The sequence below is a fragment of the Macaca fascicularis genome, chromosome 6, assembly GCF_037993035.2.
Source record: "Macaca fascicularis isolate 582-1 chromosome 6, T2T-MFA8v1.1".
In the NCBI taxonomy this organism is placed as follows: domain Eukaryota; kingdom Metazoa; phylum Chordata; class Mammalia; order Primates; family Cercopithecidae; genus Macaca; species Macaca fascicularis.
In genome coordinates this window covers 5,412,263-5,439,367 of record NC_088380.1, presented here as the reverse complement: position 1 = coordinate 5,439,367, position 27,105 = coordinate 5,412,263, and the positions used below count along the sequence as shown (strand labels likewise).

Sequence of the window (27,105 nt, the reverse complement as noted above, 5' to 3'; positions counted from 1 at the left end):
TAAATGCTAAGAGTCTCAACATAACAATTCATCTCTGGGGAGAAAACTGGCAAGAATGAGGCATATAAATTCATATTAACAAACCCGTCATTGGATTCGAAACAATAGCCGTGTAAAGAAAAGTAGCCACTAAATTCGTTTTGAAACCACAATAAATTGGCTTGTCTATGCTTATAGGGAATTAAGTACAAGCAAAGTCTGCAGCGTCTTACCGCCATCTCATCTAAAAATGCATTTTAGTTTGACCAAGTCTCAGGATATAGTGTGAGGCCCCACCTTGCCTGACCAGGCACTACAGTGGACTGTGTCTAGAACTATGCCTGTGAGGTTATGTTACTTCCTTCCCATCTCCTACTATGTTACTTACCATCTATGAGCCTCAATATCTGAAGGGAGTGGGGTAATATTTCTACCTATTTTTAGATTCTCTTGTAGCAGGACGAGCTGCAGACAAGAACCCTCAGACACCGAGTTGTAGAAGGAAAGGGCTTTATTCAGCTGGGAACATGGGCAGGCTCACATCTCCAAAAAACTGAACTCACATCTCCAAAAAACCGAGCTCCGCAGTGAAATCAAAGAGGACACAAACAAATGGAAGAACATACCATGCTCATGGATAGGAAGAATCAATATCGTGAAAATGGCCATACTGCCCAAGGTAATTTATAGATTCAATGCTATCCCCATCAAGCTACCAATGACTTTCTTCACAGAATTGGAAAAAACTACTTTAAAGTTCATATGGAACCAAAAAAGAGCCCGCATCTCCAAGACAATCCTAAGTCAAAAGAACAAAGCTGGAGGCATCACGCTACCTGACTTCAAACTATACTACAAGGCTACAGTAACCAAAACAGCATGGTACTGGTACCAAAACAGAGATACAGACCAATGGAACAGAACAGAGTCCTCAGAAATAATACCACACATCTACAGCCATCTGATCTTTGACAAACCTGAGAGAAACAAGAAATGGGGAAAGGATTCCCTATTTAATAAATGGTGCTGGGAAAATTGGCTAGCCATAAGTAGAAAGCTGAAACTGGATCCTTTCCTTACTCCTTATACGAAAATTAATTCAAGATGGATTAGAGACTTAAATGTTAGACCTAATACCATAAAAATCCTAGAGGAAAACCTAGGTAGTACCATTCAGGACATAGGCATGGGCAAAGACTTCATGTCTAAAACACCAAAAGCAACGGCAGCAAAAGCCAAAATTGACAAATGGGATCTAATTAAACTAAAGAGCTTCTGCACAGCAAAAGACACTACCATCAGAGTGAACAGGCAACCTACAGAATGGGAGAAAATTTTTGCAATCTACTCATCTGACAAAGGGCTAATATCCAGAACCTACAAAGAACTCCAACAAATTTACAAGAAAAAAACAAACAACCCCATCAAAAAGTGGGCAAAGGATATGAACAGACATTTCTCAAAAGAAGACATGCATACAGCCAACAGACACATGAAAAAATGCTCATCATCACTGGCCATCAGAGAAATGCAAATCAAAACCACAATGAGATACCATCTCACACCAGTTAGAATGGCAATCATTAAAAAGTCAGGAAACAACAGGTGCTGGAGAGGATGTGGAGAAATAGGAACACTTTTACACTGTTGGTGGGACTGTAAACTAGTTCAACCATTATGGAAAACAGTATGGCGATTCCTCAAGGATCTAGAACTAGATGTACCATATGACCCAGCCATCCCATTACTGGGTATATACCCAAAGGATTATAAATTATGCTGCTATAAAGACACATGCACATGTATGTTTATTGCAGCACTATTCACAATAGCAAAGACTTGGAATCAACCCAAATGTCCATCAGTGACAGATTGGATTAAGAAAATGTGGCACATATACACCATGGAATACTATGCAGCCATAAAAAAGGATGAGTTTGAGTCCTTTGTAGGGACATGGATGCAGCTGGAATCCATCATTCTTAGCAAACTATCACAAGAACAGAAAACCAAACACCGCATGTTCTCACTCATAGGTGGGAACTGAACAATGAGATCACTCGGACTCAGGAAGGGGAACATCACACACCGGGGCCTATCATGGGGAGGGGGGAGGGGGGAGGGATTGCATTGGGAGTTATACCTGATGTAAATGACGCGTTGATGGGTGCAGCACAGCAACATGGCACAAGTATACATATGTAACAAACCTGCATGTTATGCACATGTACCCTACAACTTAAAGTATAATAATAATAAATAAATTAAAAAAAAAAAAAAAAGAAAAAAAAAAAAAAAAAAAAAAACCGAGCTCCGTGAGTGGGCAATTCCTCACAGAAACTCTAAGGGGGCCGCGTGAGAGGGTCGTGACTGATTGAGCAAGCAGTGGGTACGTGACTGGGGGCTGCATGTGCCAGTAATCAGAAAGGTACAGAACAGGACAGGGATTTTCACAGTGCTTTTCCATACAATGTCTGGAATCTATAGATATAACCGGTTAGGTCAGGGGTTGATCGTTAACTACCAGGCCCAGGGCATGGCTCCGGGCTGTCTGCCTGTGGATTTCACTTCCGCCTTTTAGTTTTTACTTCTTCTTTCTTTAGAGGCAAAAACTGGGCATAAGATAATATGAGGGGTGGTCTCCTACCTTACTCTAAGAAAAAATAATTTGTTACATGCAAAGTTAACACACACACGTATTACAGTGGTGAGTGTCCACAGTGGCAACTGGAGGAAAGAAATCTTTTGGATTCCTCACAGAAACCGTATAAAAATGACCATGCTGTTTCCTGGATAAGATAACAGCATGTGGAGTCTGCCAGTCACTGGGACTGTCCAGAAATTAGGAAGGCCTATGGTCTATGAGCCTTGGATGTGAAGGCATGATACTGTGATTTTGGTGATCCTCATGGGCTGGTCAAGAAGTCTATTCCAAAAGGATAATTCCCAATAGATTGTTAGACAAGTTTATCAAGTCTAGGATAAAAACTTAGAATGACAACACAACAGGCATTTGGACTAAAGTTTTAGTTGTACTTCCAAAATGCACTTAAAGGGAATTGTAATGGTTGAATTACACATTTCAATGCATGTTAAGATGCGGTATTTTTAGAAACAGTTCAAGTATCAGAAAAGCAGAAAACAAGCATCCAGTTGTGGGGCCTCAGGAATGTTTACTCTTTACCTTCTGAAGGTTCACTGAAAATCAAATGACAAATGGAAGCTTAATAGGAGAAAAGAGGCATACAAATTTATTTTAATGTGCTTAGCATGGGGGAGTCCCAGGAATATGGTCACTCAGTAACTCAATAGGGTACGAATGCTTATGTACTCATCTTCCTAGGGGAAGGGAAGCTGAAAGGTGTAGGAGCAAGTGATCTTCAAGGGAATGAACAGACCCAGAAGACAGAAATATTTTGTGGATGATTCTTTTTGGGAATTAAATGGGACCTACAAACAGACAACAGTTTAAAACAAAATTCGAAGTGATTGTTTTAAAAAGCTAAGTTGACTAGCTTCAACTTCAGGAAAACATTTTTTAGTGATTCCAAGCCAGAATGGTGGGAGAAAAATGGAAAACATTAGTCTGGAGGGTCAAGCAAGCCCAGATATTGGAAGAAACTACAAATTCAGGATTGCAATCCAGATTTTTTTTTTAAAGACAAAAACTCAAAAACAAACTGACAACGCTAGAATCAAACAAGTACAGTACAGTTTTTTATTTTTTCTGAAACATGATTTTTCTTTTTCTAGTCTCTTCATTTTTACCAAAGATAATCACAGTAGGACCAATTTGTTTGCAAAATTAGTCTTTGTTCTGATTATTCATATATATAAGTTCAGCAAGGATAGTGATGTATGATACAGAACTTTGCTAAGTTGGGTTTGTTGAAACTTTTTCATAAGGAATCTCAAATCAAACCATTAGAAGCTTCTCTAGAATAAGTAGCCAACCCAAAGATTTGACTTGCCCCACACTGCCTGTTTAACTTGGGTTAATTACTCTCTTCTTGAGGTCTTCCAAGTATCCTGAGGTTCCTAGGCCTGTCAGAAAATGACATTATTTACTTAACTATGGTGTCAGTAATCTTGTAAGAAAACTGTGTAGAAAAGGTGCCAGGCCAGTCTTTCCAAGAGGCTTTTTATTGGTTCCATGAAGGTTAACCTCAATCCCTCAAAGCAGTCTGTTCACATATGAAAATATGATATTCCAATCTAATCTGCGGTAAAATAACCAGTGTTTCTAATTGTGTCCTGCTATAAAAGAAAACAGATTCATATTGAATATATGCAAATAACTATAGTGTCATAAAAATTATCCATGAATAGCTTCTAAATTCTGGAGGGATCAGGTAGAAAGAATGATAAATACTTTGATTCTGTTTACAAAAGTATACCAAATTGCTGCGAGTAATAGATAACTTAAAAAAAAAAAGTTGTATAAATTCTGGAAAACAAAACATGAAAAAGAATCAGAACAAGTCTTAGAAAAGCCAATTAGGGGAGATGTTAAGCTTTCCAAAAGGCCAGTAATGTTCTAGCTAACAAGGCTTAGAAAAAAATTTGTCTAGTTGACTAAGACATTCCCACTGAAGATATAGTATTTAAAAGAGATCACAAAAGAATCAGAGCTCTTAATTAAGCTGACATTTGACTGTAGAGCTCTAAAAAATTCTTTTAAATATATGAGTAGAAAACCTTCTGTCACAGAAGCAGCTGGCCTCTGCTGGAGCCAAAGGAATGGCAGCTGTGAGTGCAATGTTCCCCCACCCAGTCCCCTGTCTGGGAGGATCCCAGCTTATCTGTTCACCAATTCAGATACCAGAGGTGGTGGGAGGCATGTCTCTTCGGCCCATTAGAGGAAGAAAAATAAATGAGAAAAAAGATACTATCACACTCTAGATATAAACCAAAGCTTTAAACCAGAGGTATACCTAAACAAATGACTTAAAACCAAAACAAATAAGCACATGTGATACTAAAACCAAGAAGCCCTTTATGGGGTTAACCAAGGTCTCTAAAAAGGAAGCAAAAGCTGCAGGCTTTTGAAGATCCAGACCCCGCACAATGATGGCTGAAAGAAGGGAAGGTTTGCTGGTGGCAAATGGGGAGCGGCCCACATCTCTGGCCATATTCTCCAGGGCTCTCACCTTTTTGGTTGGCTACCTGTACTCAAAAACCCAACAAGCTTGTACAATGATGGATGGAAAATTCAAAGAGACAAACAGTAAAACAAATAGGAAATCAAAAGCTATCCCTGGAGGAAGAAAGAATGATAATAAATGGGTACCCCAAAGGTCAAGGAACATACAAATAATTTAAACTAATTCTCATAAATGCTTTCTTTTTATCCCCTGAGTTAAAGGACTTACATTTCCAAGGGACTGGCCCCCCGAAAGGGAATCAGGGAATTGAACCGCATTCAGGCTACAGCAGTATAAGTGCCCAGTTTAAACCACTGGTCTAAGGGTAGGTGCCTTTTTTGACAAATCCCTCAGGGAATCCAAATAAGACAGTTGGAACATTCAAGGATTTTAACTATTGTTTCAGGTTAGATTTTTGTTCTTCTGTTTTGTCAAGAGAATTTTAAGGCTAGTCATGACATTATTATGCATCTTTCTTTTAACTTGATCCTTCCATAAATATAAATAAGACCTTGCTTAGAATGAAAGATTTCTACAAAATTTTTTAAATAGAGGGGTCTTCTAATGCAAATAATTTATCTTCTGGTCACAGATGATTAGACCTTCCAGTGGTGTACTTATTTCAATAGTGACTCAATCTAATAAGCCTCTTTACAGAAAGACCAGGAGGTCACCTTCCAGGCTTCGGATACATTTTTACTATATAAACAAGAGGCATTCCTGGAGAGGGCATAGAAGGGGCAGTCCTTACGATCCTCAAAAATTCCAGGCTAAGAAAGCAAAAGGACTTTGCTGCCCTGGGTGGTTAAGGATGGCGTAGTGTGAGTGATGCCTCTGGTCTCAGAATCACATGGATGCAGGGGTATGTGGAGGTGGCTCCGGTAACAGGCCTGCTCCCCTGGGCTGCCAGGCGGGCACTTCTGGGACTGAACTTTTCCAGTACTAGCCAGACAATAGAGATGGAACTTATTAAGACAAACTCTCCTGAGAGCTTGGCACATTCAGAACAAAGAGTGCTGCTTACAATTTTACATGTCTCGAGATTCCCAGTCCTTTCAGAATGGTCACTAGATGAAATCTGAAGTCATGCTCCCAGCTGGCAGAGGCCGGCGGGAGAAACTTCTCACTTGGTTACAAAAGCCACGTACTCAGGGTATCAATCAAGATGAAGGGAAACCTTATCAGGTTTTCCTAAGGTATCCCTCTTTACAACAAAATGACAAGAAGACAAAGACAAAAGAAAAACGAAGACTATTTCTGGAAGGAAAAGGTTCAGACCATATACATATTCATACCAAAAGTATACCAGAGTTGCTACCCCTAAGACTAGCCATACAATGCTTTTCTTTCATTAATCTTAAATTTGGAAGAGAAAAAGAGATGTGTAGTGATGATATTTCACAGAGAGAAAGATTTCACAGAGACAGAGACTGGGAGTGTGAGAACTTACCATCTTTTTTTTGTTTCTTTGTCACATCCTGGGTTCCCTTGACTGTGGCTTCCAGAAGAGCAGAATGGTTTGGGTCTACCCTGCTCCCTGTGCCAAATCTGTGGGACTGAAGGGAAAGATTCCCCTTTACCCTCTGAAGGTTGGTTGAAAATCAACCCACAAAAGGCAGATTAATAGGAAAAAAAGTCTGTATTAGTCTGTTCTCATGCTGCTAATAAAGGCATATCCTGGACTAGGTAATTTATAAAGGAAAGATGTTTAATTGACTCACAGTTCAGCATGGCTGGGGAGGCCTCAGGAAACTTAACAATCATGATGGAGGGGGAAGCAAACACATCCTTCTTCACATGGCAGCAGCAAGAAGAAGTGCCAAGGAAAGGAGGAAAAGCCCCTTATAAAACCATCAGATCTTGTGAGAACTCACTATCACGAGGACAGCATGGGAGTAACTTAACTGCCCTAAGGTTCAATTACCTTTCACCAGGTCCCTCCCACCACATGTGGGGATTATGGATACTACAAGTCAAGATGAGATTTGGGTGCGGACACAGCCAAACCATGTCCAGGAGGTACAAACTTATTTTAATGTGCATAGAATGGAGAAATCATAGGAATGTGGTTACCCAATAACCCAATGGGGTATGGATTCTTACATGCACTTCATCACAGGAAAAGGGGAGATGGGGCTGTAGGAGCAAATGACCTTTGGGGAGAATGAATGGACCCATGGGGCAGACATCATCTTGTGAACAATTATTTTTGGGAATTGAAAGAGACCCGTGAACAGAAAAAGCTCAAAGTCTCTCTGGGATCTGGGTGTGGTCTTTAATTTTCAATCTCTTCCTCTGTGACATGAGTTTTAATCTTTTCCGGTTAATGAAATTTCAGGGAAGGCAAATGTGTTTCCCTCTGACATGTCTGGTTTCTCGGTAGATACAGACATTTCAGAGAAGTTTTGTCCTGCGCTTTGGGAGAGTCAGAAGATTGAGAGGTGATGGTGTGATGGTGCGGGGGAGTGAAGGACTGACAGATCTTGTGACTTTTACTTTTTTAGTTCACACATATTTCGAAGGGAAATATTCTAGTTTCCTACACAGTCATGGCTCCAAATAACCCAGAAACATAAAAAGAACTTGTAGCACAAGATGAGTTTCACTTCCGTGAACACTTGAACAATCTACTCATGTCATAAGATGAACAAACATGACTGAGCTGGCCCAGCAGCTCCCAGTAGCGGTTTTCCCTTCTTGCTGAGTAATAAGACCCCTTGTTTTTTATTCTAAGTTGGGCACAGGGGCCATACTGAATAAAGACTACATTTTCCAGTTTTTGCTGAAGCTTGTTGATGTCAAGAGATCAGTTCTAGCTGGCAGAATATAAGCAGAGCAGAAACAGGTAATGTCCTCAGAGGAACAATGCTTTTTTCTGCCTCCTTCTTGCTGGATGGAAATAGATACAATGGCTGGAGCACTAGTGACAATCTTGGACAATGAACTGGTAATTATGTGCGGAGAGCTGAGGAGGGTGCCATCCTCAGAGATCAGGAGCCTCCGAAAATCCTGCGAAGCCCATCCCGTAGCCTGCCACCTCCTGGCCAGCTTGTCTTTCATGAAAAAGAAATGCATATCGGTTTTGTTTAACCCAAGTCTACTACTCCTAGGGACAGAAGGAGTGATTAACTCTCCTATATGTGACTTCCAGGTTAGAAGACTAAAACTCAGTTCCAGAATGACTCACAGTTATCTATAAAGATGAGATAAGAATAGATATCTTAGGACACAAAGGGGACAATAATTTCCTAAAATGACAGAAGGAATTAATGTTTACTTTTTCAAGCCTTGTTAATAGTTGAAGTAAGAGCAATATGTTTTTTCTTTATTTATATTGGTATTCACATGTTAACTCTTCCCATGTTAATGAATCGATGTGTTCCTTACAGTTTGTCATCATAATAGGGTAGCTGTTTTGAATGTTATTACTTTGCTCACTGTCAGTGTACTAACTACCATTGTTTTTTCTTGGACATCAAGAACTGAAATACGCATGCTCAGCTTGTAGATTTAAGTGTCCAAGTCCCTCTGCACATTGCCAGTTTTCATACTGGGTTTTACATGAAGGCTGCAGGCACATGGGAGTGAAACTGAGGACGTAAGACAGCCGAGATGTGATGAAGCAAACTGGTCTCCCTTTTGCATGATGAGCAGTGATGAACGCTGTGAAATAACATCCTACCTGACCCAGAGCTGATGGGACAATGCCTGGGTGACCTGTGTTGCTCAAACCAACTCTCGACCTCGGTTAATTGTTCACTCTTTACATAACTTATTTCTGACCTCAAGTGGTATTTCTACTGTTCCAGTGACCACACTCATCACTGACTAACTGAGGTTAACACAACACACTGCTGTAGTCTCTCAAATTCTTTTTGAGCCTCCCTGCTATATATTATCCTGGGACTTCAATTTCCCTCCAGCCGAGAGATTCCCCCTTTTTCCAAGCAGAGTGAACTCCTTAGCGCCCAGGGTGGTGGAGCCACACTGAGGATCTTGGCTGAGGTATGGTCACAGACCAGCTCACCCTGTGCTAAAAGTGGAGGTTGTGGCAATCTTGCCTGAACAGGTATAGTAGCTCTCCCCACACAAACACACAATACACACACAAATACACAGCCACTCCACTGTGGGGAGAGACAGAGAGGAAAAGAGAGAGAAAATGGTCCCCATATTCCCTGGGGTGTTCTCAATTTTTTTTTTTTTTGAGACAGGATCTCACTGTCATCCAGACTGGAGTGCAGTGGCGCAATCATGGCTCACTGCAGCCTTGACCTCTTGGGCTCAAGTGATCCTCCCACTTCAGCCTCTGGAGTAGCTGGGACTACAGATGTGTGCCAGCACGCCTGGCTAATTTTTATATTTTTTGTTGCCATGTTGCCCAGGTTGTGCTCATCTGACACTCTGGCTTATAAAAATAATTTTCTAAAGTATCCACTTTTTCCAAAGTTGAACATACTGAAGCAACTTGTCCAAAGCCAACGTTTTAAATAAATACTGAAAAATAAACAGAAGTGACCAGCATGGTGGTGATGTCACCCACAGCAGCCCCTGTTCGGTGATTAAAGGTTCAGTGGTCCTGCTTCCTGTCTATACAACTTCCCACTCATTGCATGGGTAGAAAAGCTCATCCTGAGGCCCCCAGCTTGTATGCCAGCATCTCCTCAGAGCCAGCAAGGCCTGGAGCACGTGTAGGGCAATGGCAGTGAATGGAAGAGCAGCGATGTGTGAAGTTCAAGTTCTCCCCTCTTTCCCATGAGGTCCACTGCTGTTGTGTTCTCTTCTCCCTATTAGGTTACTCTAGGCAGGTTAAGAGCAACCCTAATTATCCAGAGAATCTTAAAGTCAGACCTGGCCACATTGCTCCTAAGTGTACCAGGAACACAACACCCTCCATTCTGATGATCAACTCTGGCTAACAGTCCTACAGCACACACTCTCTGCCGGAGACTCTGTTTATTAATTCTTTAATCACCACCAGTCACCCTTTAAAGGAGAAACTGTCAGAGGCATTTGAACCAGAGTGATTCCATCTTGAATGAAGGCTAGGGAAAATGAGGCTGGGACTGGTTGGGCTGCATTGCCAGGAGTTTGGCATTCCCAGCCTCTAGATGTTTACAGCTACGAGAACAGATTAATAATGTTCACTAAACAGACCCAGGTTCAGGAATGTCCTGACATTCTGATATCTTGAGAACAAAAGCATTCCTAATTTTGCTTTAAAGATAACATTGATTCATGCAAGATATAATAATTAATGAAAATTAATCCTTTATCACAAACTCTTGTAGTAGAGCCCATCTCCCATGATTTGTTGTTGTTGTTGTTACCCTGTATATAAACAAGCATTATACCTAGGGTGGGTGCCCTCCTCCTCTTATTTCCGGGAACACCCTGCTCTGCCTACGGAGTAGCCATCCTTCCTCACTTTCCTGATAAACTTGTTTTTTCTTTATTTTGTGGCTTCGTCTCAAATTCTTTCTTACATGAGATGCAAGATCCCTCTTTTAGGGTCTGGATCAGGACCCCTTCCTGGTAATAATACTGTTATTATCCTTACCTACAGATGAGGATGAATTATGACAAAGAGGTGTTAAGTGGTGGTCACAGCTGGAGAGCACCAGGCCATGCTGGGGTTGGATGGGTTCTCCTGGCTCAGAGTTTCTGCTGTCATCAAGCATCCTCTGAAGGATGCTCCTGTCTTCCCCAGGGACCCTTTTCAGGTTCTCAGAGTTTTGTGTCCTATTTTACTCAAGGGGTTTCTTTGGCCATGGATGTGGAGGACACGCTTGCTATTGACAGCTAGGGGTCATCGCGCTCAAGAGAGGACTATCTTCATCACACTGTTTTGGCCAGGAGTTAAAAATTTACCACTTTCACGATGATTCTCCACCCCTCGGTTCCCCTGGAACACCAGCTTTCTGTGCATGAATATCCTAACCTCCTGGAGGGAAATAATCACTGGCACAGGCTGTCTTTTGAGGTTAAGAAGGTCCTTAACAATGAATCCTTACGCTAAGCGCGTGGCTTATGCTTGCTTTTTTTTCCCCCCACTAGGGAATGAGGAAATGCAAGGGAATCACCTCGTTTATACTCTGGTTTCCTTTCAGTGCATTAAAGAATGCCCTTAGGTTGACAATCCAAGCATTAACAGCTAGCACGTGTTTGTTTCATGTTTGCACATTTCTTTTGGCAAACACCCAATTTCCTCTCTACCATTTCTGACCGTCAAGGCTCACTCTTGTCTTGGGGGTAACTTGAAAAGTGAGTAACCAGGATTTTAGCTAACATAACCGAAGTCACAGTTGCATGATATAAGTGCTGATTTTGTCCCTGGGATGCCCTTGCAGTTAGCTTTTGAGTGCTCTCCACATGACCAAGCTGTGCTAAGCACCTTTTCATTGTGTTTCACATGCCTTTTGGGGGTTGTTTATCACAGATGAAAAAGAACAAAGACAAAAACAAAACTATTTTGGTGCTTTAAAACATCATGATCAGTAACCAGTTTCTATTCTACACAAGAAAACTTTTTAGGATCACGCCCTCCCAAAGGGCGTGCTAACAGTTGTTTCTTGATCCAAGATATCTGTGATCAAACAAGTTCCAGAAACGCAGGATTGGACCAAGCAAGGTGAGTTTCTTGGAGCAGAATAGTCCTAGCCTTTATTCTGCTGGGGAATCTGCAGCTCCCTGTGAGGGAAGTCCAGCACTGGACAGCACAGGCTTAACAGACAGAGGAGAACTTTCCTGAGGGTCATTGCAAGGGATCAGTATCTGTTAAGATATTATTTACAAAATGATATACTTGATTTAGGATTCTAAAGGTGAATGTCTGTGGCTTCTGCTTGCAAACTTTCACGTATTCTAGCTAGGCAAACATAAACCAAAACTAAAATTCTAAGCCACCCAGCCAACTGAACGGACCTCCCTTCTTGGCCAAGGGAATCCCAAAGAAACTTCAAAAACCAGTTCAGGTCATGATGGAAAAGGCAGCCAGACATGCATTATTATGCCCTCCTCCCTTTAGGAACTTAGGCACAACAGACCAGCATTAATACTGAAATGGAGATCTTCAGACTGATAAAACGGACTCTTTGTAGCAACAAGATACCAAATTCGAATTCCATCCTGACTCTGGTATAGCATCACATGACAAAAAACAGATCCTGAAGGAAATCAAAGTATTTTACTCCACTATATATTAATATTTCTTTGACATATTTTGGAAGGGCTCTGCATAGCCTTCTCTTGTGAGGGAAATTTGCATTTTGTAGAGAATCTCCTTCCCTTACTAGATCTTTTCCACAGAGTCTGACACCTTTTAAGGTTGGAAAAGAGACACTTACCGTGTATTGTCTCTGAAGTCTGCTAACTGGAGGCTTCATCTACATGACAAGAACCTTGGCTTCTACAACCTCCCTTATCTTAACTCAAGTATGTCTTTCTGCTGACTACAAAGCTTTCAGCAAAGCTTAACTCTTTCAACCAATTGCCAATCAGAAAATCTTTAAATTCAACCTATGACTTATGAGTCCCCTCGCTTCTAGATGTTCTGCCTTTCCAGGCTAACTAAATGTAAAACTTACCAATGTATGTCTTTATCAATAACTTATCAATGTATGTCTTTGCCTGTAACTTCTGCCTCCCTAAAATGTGTAGAATCAAGCTGTAACCTGACCACCTTGGCGTGTTCTCAGGATCTCTGAAGGTTGTGCCCTGGGCCAGGGTCACTCATATTTTACTCAGAATAAACCTCTTCAAGTATTTTACAGAGTTTAGCTCTTGTTTTTTTTCATTAATACATGTAAGACAAAGTGAAAAATTAAGTAAATTAACTATAACATTATGCATTTACATTTGGAAAGTTCCAAAGGTGTGGTGGGTGGTGGAAGGATTCATGAGAGAAGTGCCTAGGACAAGCAGCATGCCATTTAACAAATGCTTTCATGTTGCTCCCCTTGAATAAGTATTGCTTTTTCTCTTTACAAACTAAAGTTTATAAACCAAAGTTCGGCTCACATGGATACTAGAAAACATTTTCTACAAGCAGCCTGGCAACTCATTTGATGGTGTATATGACCATCATATATATGTACATATATAAGTACACACACACATACATACATATACATGTATGCATATATACCTGTATATATATATATGTGCACATGTATATACATATATACACATATACACATATGCATATGTACACAAACACATACATATACATAACTGGCAAATGGATGCCCAGTTTTTTCTGAGGATAATGAGACATAATTTGTACATTGTGGAAAGAAAAGAATGAACAACTAAATATTGTGCTTTAAAGTTAATTTTGAATCGTGATGTAATTCTTCTCCTATATTATCTGCCTATTTACTTCATAAATAAATGTACTAACTGCCTCTGAACTGTACACTTAAAATGGTTACACTTTAAACTGTTTAATTCTATACTATGTGTAATTTAGTTCAACAAAAACAAATCAGCAGAGGCTGAATGTATCCATAAATATTTATTGTCTCACCAATCAAAACAGAAATGGCATACTTTGCAAAGAATAGGGTCCATTTGATATATGATAGTTTTGCCAGAGTTCTCTATTTGTTAAAATAATTTTAAGTAATTTGTTTTCATGTATGAAGTCAATGTAAAAAAAATTATGGCGTCTTACCAAAAAATCCGTAACTCCAGTCTAATCATGACAAGACATTAAATAAATCCAAGTTGAGGAATATTCAACAAAACACCTGGCAAGCAGTCTTCAAAACTGTCAAATACAAGAAGACTGAGAAGTTGCCACAATCAGAGGAGATGAAGGTAGCATGAATAAATGCAACTTGAAGAATTGGCCGGGTCCTGGCACTGTTCGGTCTTTGTGCCCAGGAAACCACCCTGGTGATATGGAATCCTGCACTGGACAGAAGGGTGTGTTCTGTGGAAAGACTGCTGAAGTCTGAATGAAGTCTGGAATTTAGTTACTAGTACTGCACTCATATAATTTTTTTACTTTTGATAAATACACAACAATAAATTATATGTTGGGGCAAGAGAACCCTCTGTCTCCCCTGTTGAGGTTTGATACTTGAGTCTGAGAAATGAACTGAAATATACTGATTAACAGGAGATAAGACATAAATTTATTAGGTGCTTGGAGACATCACAATACCTAACAATCCGACAAGACTTATATAACCTTTTTCATAGGGGAAACAGAAGCAGGGGCTCTAGGCACTGTTAGAAGAAAAGTAAATGATTTTTAGGGGAGATGAGTGGGCTTGAAGAACAGACAAATGCCTGGGACAGTCTATCTGGGCTGTGGGTGTGATGTCCAATCTAGTCTCTTCTCCCATGAGTTAATCTTCGTTGTTTTATGAAATTATAAGAAGCAGGCTCTTGACAACTGCATTACTTCCAAAGGAACTTCCCTTAGTTCAGGAAGTGAACCTCAGATAAGGTCCTCTTGCCTGTATTTCTGAAGTGGTAGAGGGACAAGAGTCTTGTACGTGGGGTCATAGAGACCTTGGTTCTGGGGCCGCTCCTTTAGTTCGAAGAGGCCAGCAGGTCAAAGCACTGTACTTTAAGGCATTGTTTTCTGAACCCCAACGTATGTAAACTGATGACATTAGAGGTAGCTGGGTGGCAGATACTTGGAACTCTCTGTAGTATCTTTGCTACTCTTCTATAAATTTAACATTATTTCAATGAGAAAAATTTTAAAGTAAGAAAATAATGAGATTGAGAATTTTTTAAAGTTTCTTTTAAAAGTTTATAAATAAATGGGACTCAGTCATCTAGAAATTCAGGTAATTTTATTTAGGCTATCTAGAAATTGAATGATTCTATCATCTTCAACTTAATTGGTTGGTTGTATGTCAACTGAAATAGATGAAAGTTTCAACCCCTTCCATCTTTGGTTGTATGTCTAGGGGAGGTTCATTAACCTCTTGGCGCTTCAGTTCCTCATCTGAGAAACAAGGTATTTTAGTCAGTTCTGGCAGTCATAACAAAACCCCATAGGTTGTGGGCTTAAACAACTGAATTGCATTTTCTCAGAGTTCTGGAGGCTGGAAGTCTGAGATCAGGGTGCCAGCTTGGTTGGTTTCTGGTGAGGGCTCTTCCTGGCTTTTGCTAACAGCCACCTTCTTGCTTATGGGTCTTTCTTGCTTGTGGGAAGGGACAGAGTGAGCTCTCCAAAGTCTCGTCTTATAAGGGCACTAATTCTGTCATGGGTACCTGTATTTAATCTGTTCTCATACTGCTATAAAGAACCACCTGAAACTGGGTAATTTGTGAAGGAAAAAGTTTAATGGGCTCATAGTTCTGCAGGCTTAACAGGAAGCATGACTGGGAGGCCTCAGGAAACTTACAATCATGGTGGAAGGTGAAGGGGAAGCAAGCACTTTCTTCACATGGCAGCAGGAGAGAAAGAGTGGGGAGGAAGTGCCACACAGTTTTAAACCATCAGATCTCATGAGAACTCACTCACTATCATGAGAATAGCGAGGGAGAAATTCGCCTCCATGATCCAATCACCTACCACCAGGTCTGTCCTCCAATTGGACAAAAGATTTGGGCAGGGACACAAATCCAACATATCAGAATTCCACTCTCGGGACCCCATGTAAACACAATTAAATCCCAGTGTCCCACCTCCCAATACCATCACATTGGAGATTGGGGGTTTAATTTATTAATTTCATGGGGACACAATTAAGTCCATTGCATGGGGAACTGCACACCAACAAGGCAACTTGTTTCTGCTGAGTGACATTATGTTTACAATGTTCTGTGAAGTTGCTGCCATGTGGCTGCCCTTCACTGAGCACCAGGACTGTTGTGTGGCTGTCAACATGATTCCCCAGCACCTCTGTGGATATGGACAGTGATTCATGGATTTAGGTTCAGCATCTCCCTAAAAGGGTAAGATATTTAACTACATTAAAAAGTGACAGATGACACCACTGTCAGGAATAGATACAAACTCTGCAACTCTTAAGTTAATCCAGATCATTTACTTGACACAAGTAACTTCACATCCATCAGGAGCAAAAGGGGTTTAAAACTCCATCCATACCAGAGTGATAAGCTCAGACAGTGCAGGATAGGGGACAATAATGACACATTAGAAAAGAGGATGACACAGCACGGAAGGCAGAAGGCAGGACCTCCATCCACACAACAGTGATGGCAGCAATGCCACCAGAATAGAAAAGGTGTCGGGGAACCCTGTCTGCAGAAGGGCATTAGAACTGGATCCTGAAAGATCTGGATCTGAGGGACTCACCGGAATATAAAGGGGACAAGGAAAACGCAATGAGTACAAAAGAGTCTGCAGGCCTGTCCCCAGAGATGTCAGGCTGGAAACAAATCTGACTGGGTTGTTCTATAGGTACACCTCTCTGCGTTTCTTTGTACATGGTAAAACACTTGGGAACACAAAGCCAGCCAGCAGGACCGACACCACCACTTTATTTTGACTGAGCCCCAGCTCCAGAGAAGAAGCTTAGAGCCAGAGCATCTTCCTCCTGAAGATACCCTCTCACTCACCTCCTCTGTTCCCTGAGCTGTGCATGAAGAAAGGGCTGTAATCAGGAAGTGAGTTTTTGTCTAAAAGGGTTGAATTTCAATGGGTCAAGACTTGGATGTCATAGTGTGTGATGGTTAATATTGAGTATCAACTTGATTGGATTGAAAGATGTAAAGTATTTTTCCTGGGGGTGTCTGTGAGGGTGTTGCCAAAGGAGATAAACATTTGAGTCAGTGGGCTGGGAGAGACAGACCCACCTTCAATCTGTGTGGGCATGATCTAATCAGCTGCCACCATGGCCAGAATAAAAGTAGGCAGAAGAACATGGAAAGACTAGACTGGTTTAGTCTCCCAGCCTACATCTTTCTCCTGTGCTGGATGCTTCCTGCCCATGAACATGGGACTCCAAGTTCTTCAGCTTTGGGACTCTTGGGCCTTTGACCACAGACTGAAGGCTGCATTGTCAGCTTCCCTACTTTTGGGGTTCTGGGACTTGGGTTGACTTTCTTGCCCTTCAGCTTGCAGACAGCCTATTGTGGGACCTCACCTGGTGATTGTGTGAATCAATATTCCTTAATAAACTCCCCTTTTTAGACACATCTGTCCTATTAGTTCTGTTCCTCTAAAGAACCCTGATCAATACACAGTGCCATATGCAGCTTTTATTCCAATGAAGTTAAACCTGAGAAAGAGGCCACACAGGTGGTTCTCCTCTCTGCTCCTCAGAGGAGAAGTCCACTTGCCTTCTTGGTGACTGACAGGCTCTGAGGTTCCTGTCTCATCGTCGGTCATCCTTTTTCCACCCCAAACTCCACAACAGGTCGGGACACTCAGAAGCTCAGAGAAGTGTGCATGTTTCTACATTGCTGGACAGCTCAATGCTCACGTCCCTTGAACTCTCCAAGGCTGACCTTTATGTCCTGCAGGAAGGACATTTGAGCCAGCCTGCATCCTCCACAAAGCAGAGCCTGGGGTGAGAAGTAGGTGCCAGTCCTTCATGAGGTGGTGAGGGTGGAGGATAAGGGAGGTGAGACAAGAACACTGTGAAGTAGAAGTGGTGTGATGTCCAGCATTGCCCCTGCTCCAGGCGCTCCCAGGAGACCCACCAGCCTCTTAGCAGGCAGCCCTATGGTCCACAGGACTTCTCCAGGAGAGCTGATGGGAGGCATCGCACCTCAGAAAATTCTGGAGAGGGAGGGAGGGGTTCTTCCATCTACCTTGCTTCCTCCTACCTCCCTCCACCTTAGAAGAGCTGCCTTATAGGCACTTCCAGGTGTCCCCTCCCGTACTGTGCAGCGGGAAGCCAGGTCAATGTTCTGGGTCATGGAATTGCATCAGTGTCAAGAAGGAGGCTGACCAGACACAGGCAGAGCACAGAGCATGTGGGAGAAAGAAAGAAGGGTCAGAGGAGGCTGAGAAGGGTCACAGGGCTGAGCTCTCAAAATGGCCCTAGAAGTGTTTTATCTTTCCTCGTTTTTGGCATTTTAAAAAATCGTCATTCGAGCATGACACAGCAGGGCTGGGCCAGAATATTCAGCTCACTGAAACACATGCTCAGCTGTTGTTCTGGATAAAGGACGTGAGGTAATGAATAATTCCTGAAGTTTGGTGGAGAATTTGGCCACATTTTAAAGGCACTGGAAAGAAAAACATTGTTTCTGCATGTTAGTGAAAGAGTAGTGAAGAGCACAGTGGGGCAGTGAGGCTCAGGGGTGAGAAGCAGGATCCTGAAGAGGATGCATGGTCTTGATTATCTGGGATGATGCTGGGAATGCTGACGTGGAACCTGCTCCTTTTTAAGTACCACCTTAGTGGCATCAAAGGACTATGGCTGTGAGTGTGTTGAATAACATTTAGATACGCAATCTGAATGTCTTAGTACAGATTGCCAGGTCTAAGAGAGAGTATGTTTTCATTTAATAATAGCTTTGGAGTTCTCATTTCTCTCTGGTGGCATTATTCATTTCCCTCGGGCCCCTGGTTTAAAATGAAGGGTTCATGGATTGGTCTGATATCAAATCACTAACACAGCCAACACCAAAGTGAAAAGAGAGTCCCAGGAAGGGCAATGAGCCCAGTGATCTCGCCATTTTGATGGTTCTCATAAATCCAAGCATTTGCTAAAATTAAAATGGCAACCTCAAAGCCAGGCACAGTAGTAATCGAGAAGCAAAATTAGTACATTGCTGGAGAAAATAGAGAGAGAAATTAGAGACTAAAGTCCATTTAGACTGACAAAGGATGGAGAGGGAGAATTCAGAGGAAACAAAGGGAAATTATACATTATACACATACACACTTAGGATCAGGGACTACAAGGCCACACTGTTACCATGAAAAGCAGACTGTTAAGTTTTATGATGCTAGGAGACAAATGCCTTCCAAGAAGAAGTAAAAAATCCCACTAGGTTTATACAATCCTAGCCAGCAAAGTTTATGCTTTCAGAAAAATGTGTCTGAAAACAGGGAATTACAACACAAACCATTGTGTACCACCCCCTCCTGCCCTGGGGTTCCATGACGGCTTTCACAGATAGACATAGGAGATATTGAACTCGAATTCTGCGGTGCATGGGGGTTTCTTTGCCTCTGGTGGAATTCCTTTCCCTCTGAAATGCCATTATTCTCAAGGACAGTTTTCTTTCTCCCTGGCTTATTGTCTGAGTAAGCCTTTATTGCAGGCAAGGAATCTTCGGCTACACTGGGCAGTGCCAAGAACAGTCAACAATAAACAAATAGTCATAACATTCAGCAGCATGTCCGTTATTGGAATGCGTAAGATAATTGTGGAGCAGGCTCAGGGAGCTTTGCATTTCTCTCCCTCCAGTCCCGGAGATTGCTTGCAAGTTTTCCTTCACGTTTTAAAAATATTGGAGCTGCTCCTTAAATATTTTAATGGCCTTTGCTCCCTCACATTCACTTGGACCCAGCTTTCTGACTTAGCTCTAATAGGACATGAAGCTGTCATCTCTACCCAGCACTTGCTATGTCTACTCAGAAGCCTGCTGTTTAAGTTTATTGCCTATTTCTTAGCTGGTATTCTTAACTATCTCTTTCTGATATGGTCAACTCATAGATTTTGCTCTCATGCTTTGTGTCTATGCTTCTCTGTCAGGCAACAAACCCTGCAATTTGCTTTTGAATCCTACAACTGAGTACTTGGATGGACAGGGTGGTTTCAGGATACCTTTGAGGGATACATGTGAAGTTGGAAGCCCCGTGGCATGGAAGCTTCGCAGATGTTGCTGTCTCCATGGATCAATTGCAAACACAATGACCTAATGAGCAGAGAAATCCCATCTTGGAAAAAAAGAGAAAGCTGAGTCTACAGAGCCCCTACTTAGGAGTCTAAGACTTGATAATCAATTGGGAAATATGGAATCTAACAGAAATTTAAATTCTATCTCTATTATATTAGGGTTAATAAAAAAGGGGCATATATGAGTAGTCTTTAAAAATTTCTTCTTGTGACTCCAGTTCAATAGGCTGAAATGAATTCGTTTAATATGACTTTCCACATTCTATGTTAGCCATTTTATTCTTTGAATTATCATATACACAACATTCAATACTATTTTAAAAATAAATATCCTAGAGTCCCACCTCATACCATTTGCTGAGATTTTCCATTTAATTTTCTTTGATGTGGCTTCTGGTAATGTGGACGTGCCTGTGTGTGGATGTGTGTGTGTGTGTATGAGAGAGAGAGACAGAGAGAGAGAGAAATAAATGTGTACAGGTCACTCTGGAACAGCAGGGGATTAAGGAAGCCAACGCCTGCATAGAAAAAAAATCCATGCATAACTTTTGACTCCTCAAAACCTGAATCACTAATAGCCTACTGTTGACTGGAAGCCTTACTGATAACATAAACAGTAGATTAATGTGTATATTTTATGCATTCATAACATATCTAACATTTTGTAATTGTAAAAATATTTCTAGGCTACACAATTCATTTGTGAGTTTTTAAAAATTGTTAAAAACCTCCAAAATTTTTCCAATATATTGATTGAAAAAAAAAATCCACATATAAAAACCTGTGCAATTGAAACCTGTGATGTTAAAGAGACTATTTTACTATGCTTTCAGCATGCGGGCATTTAGTGGGGTTGGTTGGCTGGGAAACTTACCCTAAAGCTTTTGCCGATGTAGAATACACTGGATATACAGCACAAAACAAAATTACCAGGAGGACTGTGTTTCAATGGAGTGACAAGAATGTTCAAAATGAATAAAATATTTTCAGTGAAGGTCAGCACATTTGAAGAAGTAGGTAAAAACGTAGATAAATCTTATGTAATATTTACTCAGGATAGATGATTTTGTTGTTGTTGTTGTTTCTGAATACACTTTATTTTTAGAGCAATTTTAGGTTTATAGAAAAATTACAGAGAAAGTACAGAGTTCTCATATACACCACCCCCTCCTCTCCAGTTCCCCTTTTATTATTAACAGTGTGCATGAGTGTGGTATATTTGTAACAACTAAGGTACCAATACTGATGAGGTAGTTTGAATAGAGCCTCTGACTTGGACACCTAAGAGTTCCCTGCAGAATGGCTGACTTAAGATCTGAATCTAGGTTCACCTTCTTTTGCATCTACAGTAATGATAGCCTACCTGGTTTTATTTGACTTTCTTCAAATTGAAGCCTTCTTCTAAGGCAAATTCATGGAGGTTGTCTGCAGGAAAAAGGTGGCTGAAGCTCTTCTCGCAGTCCACTTCCAGGAAAGACACTGCAGGAGCAGAAGAGCTAGGGCTCCCCTTTTTATTACTCTCATATCCTCAGCAGGGCTTGGTGTGAAATCGGGAACCAGGTACTGTGAAGGCAACTATAAATTACTAGGAAAGAGTACAACTTATTTCGTAAGTGCATTTACACATCCTTTTTAACAAAAATACATAGTTTGAAACATGCCAATTCAACCCAGCAGAGTTGCTGACTGCTGAAAGCGCACAGTCTGCGACTTCACAGTCCTGTAGGTCTTAGGAGCTCAGATTTCTGAAAATATGTTTTCATTCATCTGAACAGCCCTTACTCAGAAATCGGAATTGAGGGAGAAATGTCAAAATGGAGAGGACATTAAGTGTTTGCTAATGCATTTGACTTTAGTTTCCTTGGATTCAATTTGGCAGCATGTATTTAACTTAAAACTCCCTTAATTATTTCTAAGAATAAATGGAAAGAAAAAACTCCCTTGGCAGAGACAGGGATTAAATGTGTGAGACCTGGAGTGTGTTGGGGTGGTCGGGGGACGGCCAGCACTGGCTCTGCCTCCGCAGTGGGATGATCACGACTCGACTTTATCTGTCTGGGTTGTCATTCATTTTAATTCTAAAATGAGTCCTTCTAGTTCTAAAGATAATTGTATCTGCAGTTAAATAATTCTTAGTACATGATCATAGGAGGACCAGAAATATAATCTTTCTTGAAATCAAATTAAACTCAACTTCAAGTTAAATCCATTTATTTGTTCCAAAAATTGTAGAATTGCCCTTAATATTTCATCTATTGCAATGCCACACCAGGTGTCTTCATGGCACAATCTCCACGGTGTTGACATCTTTCTGGGGAAAGAAGGTTGAGGAGGAGAGGGACATCTGTGCTTTGGAAGCATCATCCACTGTTCATCTCTTGGAGACACTGTGATAGTGAGTAATTTCTTATCACAGTTGTCATCGACTTCATTGGGCAATCTGTTAACTAATGGTGTTTCAACTGCTTTTCCTTAGGAAAGAAAAGAGAATTAGATCAGTGCCAAAAAAAAGTGGGCTTTTTGTCTGCTTCTTTTAAAAATTTTTAAATAAATTGCTTTCTTTTCTTCTCCTTAATCAGTGTTTCTCAACCCTGGAAGCATGTCAGAACCACCTGGAGAGCAATAAAAATACCGATGACATCATCTGGGCCCAGGCCAACTAAACCAGACTCTCAGGGGAAAAGGGCTGACTTTTTTTCCCGCCCTCAAGAGGGCGGGGGCCTGTTTTTCTTTCAGTTCTTTTCAGTTCCTTCCCCATAGAAAGAACTGGTCCCGCTAGTTGTCCAGAGACCACACTTTGAGCCACTGCCTCCTCAGTGACTTTTAAGGCAGTAGTTCTAAAGTGTGGTCCCCGGACAACTAGCAGCACCAGTATCTCCTGCACAGGAAGTGCCAATTTCCTCCCAGCCCTGCTGGCTGAGAAGCTCTGGGTGTGGGTCCAGCAGTCTGTGCTGTAAGGAGCCCTCCAGGTGCTGCGGCGGTGGGCTGAAGTCTGAGAACCACCCATCTAAGATCTGTGGCTTCAACTCTCCCATCTCGAGTGCAGTTTCAACTTTCTCTTTACCTTCGTTCAGCTGGCTCCCGGTGTGCATCTAGGTGTCCCAGCAATGCCTTGTATTCATGTCCAATACAAGATTGAGTCTTTCCTTGTTTCTTAAACCATCTGTGCTTCTCACCATGATTCTGACGTTTAGGCTCAACAACTGGGAGCTGTCTTCAGTTTCACCTTGTTTCCTTCGTCTGGCAATTGATCTGTCCCCGAGCCTGTGTGCCTCTCCCTCGCCCTCCCCTTTGCCACAGGGCTGGCTATGCTCTTATTATCACTCTGCCATGAGCTCCCACTGCCATGAGCTCCCACAGAAACCCTTCTGGAGAGGAGGAGGACTCTTTCTTCATCTTCCCGTCTATCATCCTTATCACCTTGTTGCTTCGTTCCGAAAAACCTTCAGTTCTCATCAAAGCCCTCTGCCTCTCTTAGCACCATAAACAAACAGATCCATTACTTCACAAAAATTAGTACCAGAGCCAAGTCCCTGTCTCCCATCTGATCTGGTGACATTTATCCAAAAGCAACCAAGTTGCTTTTCTGTGTGCCCTCCTCAGACCCCAGAGGCTGGCAGCGTGAGCCGCCCCGGGCTTCCTGCCTCTACAACTGGCATCACATCACATCGCAGCTTCTGCTGGAAGCTCTCTCCTGAGGTTCAGCCTGAATTTGTCCTCATATCTGTCATTCATCCTTCAAGAGTCAGCTAAATTTTGACTGCCTCCCACCCAGAAGGAATCACTTCCTCATTTGTGCTCCTGTAGGATTTACTTCGTAATATTTATAACACTTGGTGTGAGTCTAGCTTTTGTAATGACAAACAGGACCTAAACTTAGGAGTCAGTTCTCTCTCTCCCCACCCAGGCTTCATAAATGGGTTAAGTGTTGGCTTATTTCTTTCTCTCCTTGGATTTTACTCCTTTACCTTTAACTTCTTTAACCTTCTGCTCCTATCATCTGCTTGGATGTCCGTGGCATCAGTCAACACATACAAGCAACGCTTTGTCAGGGGCCTCTCCAGACAGGTTCTCTATAGATCTTTTTCTAATTTTCTTAATGGTATTACCACTATCAATGATTCAACGTGACTCCTTGAAGGTGTTTTTGACACATTCCCCTTCCACTCCCATATCTGTAACTTGCTCTAAAGTATTGACTCTTTCGTTTTATTTATTTATTTTTTATTTTTTTGAGACTGAGTCTCGTTCTATCACCCAGGCTGAAGTGCAGTGGTGCCATCTCATCTCACTGCAACCTCTGCGTCCCGGGTTCAAGCGATTCTCGTGCCTCAGCCTCCCGAGTAGTTGGGATTATAGGCACCTGCCACCACATCCAGCTAATTTTTGTATTTTTAGTAGAGATGGGGTTTGACCATGTTGGCCAGGTAGGTCTTGAACTCCTGACATCAAGTGATCCACCTGCCTCGGCCTCCCATAATGCTAGGATTACAGGCATGAGCCACCATGCCCGGCTAGTTTTATTCTTTATGATAGGAATTTTCCTCCTTAGTCAACAACCCAGTTGATCTCTTATACATTTATGCTGGCTAAATGTGGAGCAAACAGGCTGGAGCAAGTCTTTGGGCAAGGATGACCTTCTCCTGTGTTCTCCACTGTGAGTGCTAAAACCCTAACGCCATAGCCAGGCAGGACAGGACCCCTGGCAGCTATAGCTCTGTGCAGAAGGGACAATTGTTAAGAATCTACAGAAGGCAAATGCAGATGTGCTTATGAATGATTACCCCACATTACGGTAATTATGGTGCACATCTCACTTCCATTCATAGGCAAAAAATTAACTTCGCTGTCTTTTGCCTCACCTCTGGACACATTCTTAGCTTATCAAATCTCCCGTCTCACCCTTGAACACTTTGCCAAACAGGTTTCCCATCTTTTCCATTAGTTTCAGTAGGACATGCTCATTTTTTAGCAATTTAGAAAGTTGAGACTGTTTCCTATTTCAATTTCTCATGACACCCAAGACGTCCATCCTTCCCTATGGAGAGGCTATCACCAGCTTGAGAATTTGGAGCAGGAGAATGCCAGCCTGCCTGGTTTTCCTCGCTCCTCCTCTTGGGTGGAGGCCAGGACTTGGAAAGGGGAGACATAAAGGGTTAGAAACTCTTTCTTGATGAGACAGCAGCCATCTGGGTTAGTGCCATGTTCCTGATAAGCAGTGGGGGCATGTTGGCTCTGTCTCTCTCTCTCACGGTACCTACAGAAACCTCACAGACCTGCTGTCCACTCTGAGCCTGTGGTTCCCTGGCAAGGTCTGAGCTCTGCTCCTATACTCGATTGTGGCACCCTGTGCCTTCTGTTCCAGGATACCCCAAAGTTCCTTTCTGCTAGAATTGCATCCACTGGTAGGCAGGGTTCTTGGTAGGGCCTTCCCCATGATGCAATCCTAGCTACTTCTGGAAGCATCTTCTTGGGCCATGGGACAGGTCAGTGTCATGCCCTAACCACTGGCACAAGAGCTCCCCTCAGCTGGCCAGCAGGGGCTGCTCCTACCTGCCCAGGCGAGCGTCTAGTGTCAGTGTTGGTCTCCTACAAACTCTGGGAGGCGCACATTGAATGCTCTCCCCAGAGAACTCCCCTAGGGCTTCCTAGGGAGCTTCTGCAGCTCAGAAAGCCCCCAGCAGGCATAAGGGTAGGGAGATAGATGTGAGTCTTCATTCCAGCAGATCACCTTTGCTCTCTGATTATTTCTCTCCAAGACACTTGTTTGTTTTGATGTGGGAAAGGAATGTAGAGCATTCCAATAACTTTGCCTGATAAATCCTCAACCTTTTTCTCACTGTAAATCATTAACATTTTCTATTATACTCCAGAGGTGAGTGAATAGTCTCAGAACCAGTTTTGGGCCACCACATGGACTATATGCACAGTTCTGCATCTCTTTTCAGAATGTGGAATGATTGAGACATGTTTTTCTCAGCTTTGACGCCTCAGGTGAGACCAGAAAAAAAAATTAACATCTGGCTGCACAGTTAACTGTAGCAAAATATATATGAGGTGCCTTAGAGTAGCAAGTTCAAATCCAGATCAGAGCTAACTCACTCCAGAAAAGACAGAAGCTCCATAGCCTAGGTGGTATCTGTCTCGTTCAGTCCAACTGCGTCTTCTCCCACACTGGCCATGTTTCATGGTCTCATCCGCTTTCCATTCTCTTATTTTTCTCGTCAAGCTTCCTGTAGCATGGGAAATTTCCCGTGTGCCTCTGTATGTGCACACATCCTCATGTACACTTAATGTACACTTAGCTGAGCATATATTCTCAGATTTTAGAAATTTACTTGATCAATATTAAAATTGAAAGGGGAAATTTTAGTCAGTTTTGTTCTCAGGGCAGTTTTTCTTCTTCTGTTAAGCTTTACAAAACTATGTATTATCAGTGTGTGACTCCTCTCCCAATTCACAGCTCCCTGGGGCTTACATTTTTAAATTATTTTAATAACATCCTGGTGCACAGTGCTCTGTGCATTTTCTGACTGAGCACCCTGGGAAGGCTTAGGAAGGTCCCAGAGGGAGTCAGAGACAGGAATCTTCTTTTCCCAAAGCCCCAGTGGTTGGTGTTTAAATAGTAAGTAATTTCCTTTTGTCTCTAGAAGTTCCATAGGCAGATTGCCAGCTGCCTTGGGTCTGCAGCTCTTGACTTTGCCAACCTTTAAGATATTGACTAAGCATATTAGATTAAAAAGGAAAACTTTCTTTTCCCATTATTTATAATTCCTGTGTTTCCAAATCAGTTTCTGTAAATATGTATCATTATTATTGAACAAATTCTGCATTAAATTAAAATGAAAATATTTCATTTTACTTATAATTCACAACCATGCTTATTTCCTAATTATTTTACTTTGAATTATTAGATCAGGTTTCCAAGTTTAGCTCTGTGTTAATTTGCACAAATGATTGGAGGTGGTTTGGGGAGTGTATAAAAAGGCTCAACCATTTTGCTATCCACAAGGTGAACATGTTCTTTGCAGTAGTAGAAACCGAACTCTTCTGTTTTTGGTCACTGAAACATCCATATTAAACAAACAATTTTAAAGGAAACCCTTTAAATGCACATCAGCAAACACATGAAAAGAGTCTCCCCAAAACGATAGATTAGTTTTATTCCAGGAAGGCAGCAGAAAGAATTACGG

At 41.8% G+C, this 27,105-nt stretch overlaps 1 long non-coding RNA gene across 1 annotated transcript; it reads left to right on the top strand.

Annotated features, from left to right (window-relative positions):
- Positions 1-11,646: 11,646 nt before the first annotated feature.
- LOC107129882 (uncharacterized) lies at positions 11,647-20,092 on the top strand. Its single transcript, XR_001491197.3, has 2 exons — positions 11,647-11,754; positions 19,769-20,092. It is a non-coding gene; the product is annotated as an uncharacterized lncRNA (long non-coding RNA).
- The last annotated feature ends 7,013 nt before the right edge of the window (positions 20,093-27,105 follow it).